Genomic DNA, 7,270 nt, shown 5'->3' with positions numbered 1-7,270 from the left:
GTTTTTCCATCCGCAATTCCACCTTTACCGCTCCTCGTCTCTTGTTCTGTATCTTTCTCCTCTAAAGGTTTGGGATGGGTTTATCATCTGTATAACACCGAAAAACTAAGCTTATTACAATATAAGACGGAGCGGGGTACGACCAATCGCAAGAGAGGTCGTCGTTCGCGGCGTCCAATGAGGAGCTTCGATCATTATTACTCCCTACTCTCGCTCGGTTCATTGAGAAAAGCGTAGGTTGTGGATGGGGGTCCGGTATATAAACTGTCGTTCGCCCCCCACTACTACACTGCAACGCCAGCTCTCGTCATTCATTCATTGTGAAGTTGAAAATCGCGCTTGCCACCCCTTTCATATATACTATACTACAACATATTAAGGTATGGTTATCCGCTTACTATTTGTAAAAAAATGTTAATATTTGGGTGCACTTTGTCTGAAAATGCGATTAGTATTAATTAACAGTAGTTTTAATTTATTAATAATTATTAAATAAATTAATATTTATATCGTTTTGAAGTACTAAAAGATAAATACATTACGTTTTACGCAAAATCAGCTTACTATTCTGGTCATTAGTCCTTAGTATTTTCAAAAATATATTTTTTATTTTTTATTTAAAATACAACAGAAACAGGGTTTTTGTAAAACATATTTTTTACGAATAAAATTATTCAGCTAATATAGATAAAAAATTTTATAAATAACAGTAATATTGCAACATAAAATTTAGTTTATATTTCATTTTTCCAATGAAATTTATTCCTTAACATTTTATTAAAAATAACTTCAAGTTACAATAATAAAAAATGAAACAATCTATTTTATAAAATCTATAAAAGTTTTATTTAAAAAAAAAAAAAAAATAGGAAAAACCATAACAATGTTGCACGGTTTAATAATTTCTATTTGCTAATTCTATTTATTTATATATGTATAGTTTAATAAATTAAGATAGAAAAATATTATTTATGTTTTTAGTTTTTAAATTTGTATTCAAAACATGATACGACTCATTTATATGAACGGTTTTATCTGGTTATTTTAAATGTATGTATAACACTGATGTTTTATGCTAACAATTACAGTTTAATACTATTATGTGTTTTCATTTTATTTAAAATTTTGACATAGAATATCATGAAATAAATTTTTTAGACTTCTTTTTTATTTTTTTTTTTGTCTTCAGTCATATGACTGGTGTGATGCAGTTGTCCAAGATTCCCTATCTAGTGTCAGTCGTTTCATTTCGTATACCCCTTACATTATGTATCCCTAAAAATTTGTTTTACATATTCCAAACGTTGCCTGCCTTCACAATTCACAATCTAAATCTTTTTTACTCTCGGCTTCAATTACTATATCATCAGAAAAATCGTAGCACCTATACTGTTAGCACCTTGCACTGTTACTCCGGATCTAAACTGTTCTTTAACATCATTAACTGCTAGTTTTATGTAAAGATTAAAAGGTAACGGGGATAGAGAATATCCTTGTCTGTCTCCCTTTTTTATTATTGTTGCAGTTTGGTTCCTATAAATGTTAGCAATTGTTCTTCTATCTCCATACTTAAATATTTTTAAATGTTGAACATTTTATTCCAGTCTACGTGATCAAATCCCTTTCCTAAGTCTAATAATCCCATCTATGATGGTTTGTTTTTCTTTAATCTTTCTTAAAAGGAATTCCTTTAGACCTCTGTAAAATTAATTTTCATTGAATTAATTTATTTGTACGTTCATCGTAAGAGTAAGTGAAATAATTTTGTATAAATAGTAAAAGTATGTAGAATTAGATAATTAGCTTTGTGTGTGTGTGTGTGTGTGTGTTGTGATATAAAATCACAACACACACAACTAGCAAATAACCATAGAGAACTATTGGGTATTTGCTCGTAGAACTTACATATCCTAATTAAATTATTATATCTGTTTGTCTGTGTTATATCATAATACTATTATTATTTTTGTATTTATTATATAAATTAAAATGTAATTTTTTTTTAACATATTTAACTTAAACTTATATATTATGTGAGAAAAGTTTCTTTTTTTCTTTTTTATTATACTATTTGCCATCAATAAACACGCATGCACATACATATACACGATTTCTATTGTTCATTAACTGTAAAATATCATCAAACTGCTCAAAATAATGGCGATTTTCGGTAAATCACGAAGTTAGAAATGTATTTAATGTTAATTCTTCTTCTTTTATTTTTTGCTTGAAGATATCGCCACATGAATTTGAAGCTTGTTCCTGGGATATTGAAATAGAATTTTATAACATATGAAAAATGCCGTGCTTGACCGGGATTCGAACCTGGGATCTCCGGATGAAAGGCCGAGACTCTACTATTCCGCCACATTTTGTTTACTTTTTAAAAATGTTATTTCTTCCAGAGGAAATATCAAATATTTTTTTATGAAATATTATTATTATTATTATATATATATATATATATATATATATATATATATATATATATATACTTTTTTTTATATATTATATTATATTATATTTTTATGAATAATTTTTTTTTTTAAGTTAAGCCTATTTTTGTCATATTTTCATACTGCAAAACTATTCGCTATAGTATTTTGTTACAATGATTTATCTAATACATGAAATTTTGATTGCATTAGTAAAAGTTGGAAGTCCTGTTGAAATAAAGAATTTTCAAACAATTACTCGCTTTATTACTGATTCATTTTTATTTAAGATAATAACTTATACAAGAAGATGAGAATGCTCAACAATTTACAATTTTAATTTATACATAATTCCTATGCTTGTATTTTAGTCATCCAGAAAAATTCACATGCAGAAAACTAATACGATGAAAATTATTTAGATCGACTTAAATAGATATAAATTTACATTAACAATTCAACTATATTTTTAAAAAAGATCATCGCAACATTGCGCTCATGTTCTGCTTGCTGTTAAATACGTAGGTTTCTCACGTACGCTAGCACACGCATAATATAAGTAATTAGATTACTTCTCGTTTGCGGAGATTTAAACTCTGCTAATTTGACGAAAATACGTATATTAACAAAGCAAAACTAATTTTTTTCCTTTTGTTTATGATAAATATTACAACTATTTACCATTACCGATGAAGTAAGTTTATGTAGATCGTCTGGTTGTTATGGTTATATCTACAAACAAATAAAGCTCTCGATCAAAAAATTGCTTCCTCTCGTTAATATTTATATTTCTTATAGACAACACACAGGCGCGGCGCACGCTCATGAGTGTGTATGGGTGATATACTTGGCTTTATATTTTAAGAGTAGAAAAAATGTGATTGTAGGTGTAATCTACAATAAAATTTTGGATGTAGATTACAACTAAGCACACTACGAGGTTGGAAATTTCTTATAAGCTGTTAGGAATGTAATCAAGAGGCATTATATCTCAAAGAGAAATAATTTCAATAAGTTGAACTTATTTAACTTTTATTTATATCTCAGTTTTATGCCATTCCAAAACTATGTATATATATACACACAGAGTGTTTCTAAAATGGTGGGCTGGATATATTTTTTCGGATTCTGACTATAAAATTAAACAAAATCTATCCTTAGGAAAAATGGAAAATTCTCCTTCGTTTTCCCACTGTTGGCTATTTTGTTATTTTTATATAACAATTTGTATCTCAAGTTCGGATAGACATATCACATTAATATTTGGTAAGCCTCTTGGTAATAAAGTTTTAAAATTAACAAAAAATCAGGAATTAAATACCTTCACAAATTACAAAATGGTGACCATACTTATTTTACAATCCGTTATATTTCCGTAAATATTAGTTTTATTAAAATTTATTTTACTTGCTAAAATATTAAACCTTTAATTTTGAACAAAATGCAATTTTATTTTTTTAAATCAATTTACAAATAACCGAGTTATGCCAAAAAAAATGTAATTTTGTGTCTGTTTTTATGTCCTCTACTTTACGTTCAATTCCATTAAATATTAATTGTTTTTATTTCTCGTTAATTCTAGTATTGTAATTTAGCATTACCAAGAGGCTTACCAAATATTAATTTGATATTTCTATCCGAACTTGAGATACAAATTGTTATATAAAAATAACAAAATAGCCAATAGTGGGAAAACGAAGGAGAAATTGCCATTTTTCCTATGGATATTTTTTGTTAAGTTTTAAATGTAGAATCCGAAAAAGTATAGCCAACCCACCATTTTAGAAACACTCTGTGTGTGTGTGTGTGTGTGTGTGTGTGTGTGTGTGTGTGTGTGTGTGTGTGTGTGTGTGTGTGTGTGCGCGCGTGTGTGTGCGTGTGTATATATATTATTTTCTTCATTTAAACGATTTGGTAGAATGACGATGTATATGATACGATTTACGATGTACGATATATATGAATGTATATATATATATATATATATTTATAAATATGTCATTCTAAGGGGTGAATTCATTTTATTTTATTATTTATTTTTCATTGTTTGAATTTTTCTTCACAATTTAGTCTGTTTTATTTTTTAATGAAGTCAAACTTCAATATCCTTTATTCAATTTTTTTAAAGTATTACGTGAATATTTTCACAATCAAATTTTCTAAATTTCTAAGTGAAAAAAAAATTCAACTTAATTACCCATTTAACAAAGTTTTCTTACGTTAAACCCAAAAACGTGTTATTTTTTACCCCAAATGTTTGTATTTTACGTCAGACATCTTTAAAACTAATGATGGTATAATTTTGGGAACCATTTTTATATATTTTCAGGTCAAAAATCATAAGAAACAACTAAATTCGCCCCTTAATTTCCCTTTCCAGAATTTCAGGAAGTTTTCATTTTCCTGGGGGAACCGAAATCCGGGCGAAATCTTTTGCTAGTCGTAATTCGCTGACAAAGCGTTTACGGACCTACGTTTATACGAACGTTTTTCCTATTTTTAGCTATAGAATCAGCTCCCGAGAGATTGCCGTATAGTTTTGAATCACTCTGAATATATATATATATATATATATATATATATATATATATATGGATCCAAAAAAATTACAATGAAATTGTAAACCGTACAGTAAGTCTCGCGGATATCATTTTTCCCGCTCAAAAAACAAAAATTTCTATAATATAAACATAACTGATTTAACCAGACGATACTGATATCAAACAAGGTAAGACACTTCATTTCAATTATCAAAATCTGTTAATTTAGAATTTTCTTTTAAAAGAAAATACATGTTAAATATATGTAATAGACAATAGATATAAAATAATAGATTATAAACAATGTTTAAGTGTTTCACATAATAAGCAAAAAAATATATAAATTTATTACAAATATCTTACCGGTCCGATTTCATATATTAAACAACTAATAATCATAAGAATTGTATTATTTCTGTAAATTTGATATGTATTACATATAAATGAAATCTAGCCGGTAGGAGATTTGTAATAAATTTTTATTTTTTTTTTTTGTTTTTTATATGGAACGCTTATACATTGTTTATTATCTATTATTATATATCTATTGTCTATTACATTTATTTAACATGTATTTTTTTAAAAAGAAAATTCCAAATTGATAACAGATTTTGATAATACAAATGTAGTGTCTTACCTTTTATGATAGTATTGTTTTTTTTTAAAAACAGTTTTATTTATATTACAGAATTTTTGTTTTTTGAGCGGAAGAAATGATACCTTCGAGAATCTTACCATACGATTTACAGTTTCATTGTAATTTTTTTTGGATATCTTTTTTTTTATGAATTACTGATTGTTATCTTACGGATTTATTCTTAAAATTTATTGGCTTAGAACAAACAAATTGAATTTCACTACCAATTTTTTTGTTGATAGTCATATCATTCACTTCATACCACATTTTTCCTTTTTAATAAAACTAGTATAATGACCTTTAAGAATCGAAAATCCGTGATGTAATATTGCACTTATTACTTTGTAAGTAAACCCTCAATTTTTATTGTTCGATTTTACCAATCGAATTTATTCCTTTTTTAATAAAACTAGTATAATCTCTTGTAAACTAATATTTTTAATTTTTTTTAAGAAGTAATGAGAATTAAAAAAATTGTTTCATCTTCAGTACTTTCATTTACATAACAATTACTATTAAAACAAGTTGTAGTACATTTCTTTTAAATTTTATTATTTCAAGTACATTATCAAGTTTTTGTACGCTACCTAGTACTATAAAGTACTGCTATCTAGCGGCGCGATTCGTAAAGGTGCATTAAAAAATGAATAAAATGACATACTCGAGTCCTGCGGTTCATCAAATGGAAAAAAAACGTTGTGTTAATAAAATTCGAGGTATTTTTAGAAAGTATTCTTTATTACAAATCTAATTGAACTAACATTTAATGTTTTCCTGCTTATTTTATTTTTCCCCATTTTCTCTTTACTGTTAGGTTAGGTCATGTTTAGAACTGTAAACGTAGTTTATTGACTTTGTCGCCCCTTACCGACAATGTTCTAACGAACTCCGTGGTATGTATATATTATCGGCGAAAATATAATTGTAAATAATAACGTTAAAAATCTTGAAAAATAATTCATTCATTTCACTTTAAAAATTTCAAATTTCATAAAATGATAACTTTTTATTGTTCTTTTTATTTTAATTATTTCTGAATTGATATATGATGAAGGTGAAACAGTTTTCAACCCATATCAAAGAGATAATAAGAAGCAATACACCCTTACTTTCAAAAATGAGAGTTGGATACTTTTTAAAATTTTTAATTATCGACTTGAAATTGATTTATTTAAAAATTTAACGAAGTTGTAATGCCTTTGCCTTTCACCTGGAGGTTGTGGATTCGAGTCCCGGTCCGTTATGGCATTTTTTAATACCCTATAAAAATTCATTTCATTATCTTCATCGACAGCTTTTACAGGATTTCAGCTAGAATAATAAAACGGAATATAGAGTAGTTGCTGTTTCGGGCTTTCTTTGCTTTAACTCAATTATAGACGTTCAACATGTCATTTGTTGTTTCGAGGAAACTGATAATAGATATTTAATTTTGTAAACACAAAAAATTATTTTTTTTTTTTACTACAAAAAAGTTATTTTTATTTCCTTTAAACTCTTAAAATATCTATTATGATTATTAACTAGTATTATTAGTAACAAGAGTCGGTGAGTTTTGATGAGTTTATAAATTTATGGCATGATAAAAATAACAATGAACGTCGATTCATTTATTTCTTAAAATTTTATTTACTAAAAGCTCAGGCCACTTATTTTGG

The 7,270-nt window shown here is 26.8% G+C and overlaps 1 protein-coding gene across 1 annotated transcript in view; it reads left to right on the top strand.

The window, feature by feature from the left end:
* Positions 1–301: 301 nt before the first annotated feature.
* Positions 302–7,270, top strand: part of LOC142327022 (uncharacterized) — a 49,200-nt gene continuing 42,231 nt past the window's right edge. The window contains exon 1 of the mRNA XM_075369783.1: positions 302–380. The gene's annotated coding sequence lies outside the window, so the exon portion shown is untranslated. The remainder of the gene's footprint in view (positions 381–7,270) is intronic.

The sequence above is a fragment of the Lycorma delicatula genome, chromosome 6, assembly GCF_047948215.1.
Source record: "Lycorma delicatula isolate Av1 chromosome 6, ASM4794821v1, whole genome shotgun sequence".
Lineage (NCBI taxonomy): Eukaryota > Metazoa > Arthropoda > Insecta > Hemiptera > Fulgoridae > Lycorma > Lycorma delicatula.
This window is presented reverse-complemented; position numbering and strand designations above follow the sequence as displayed.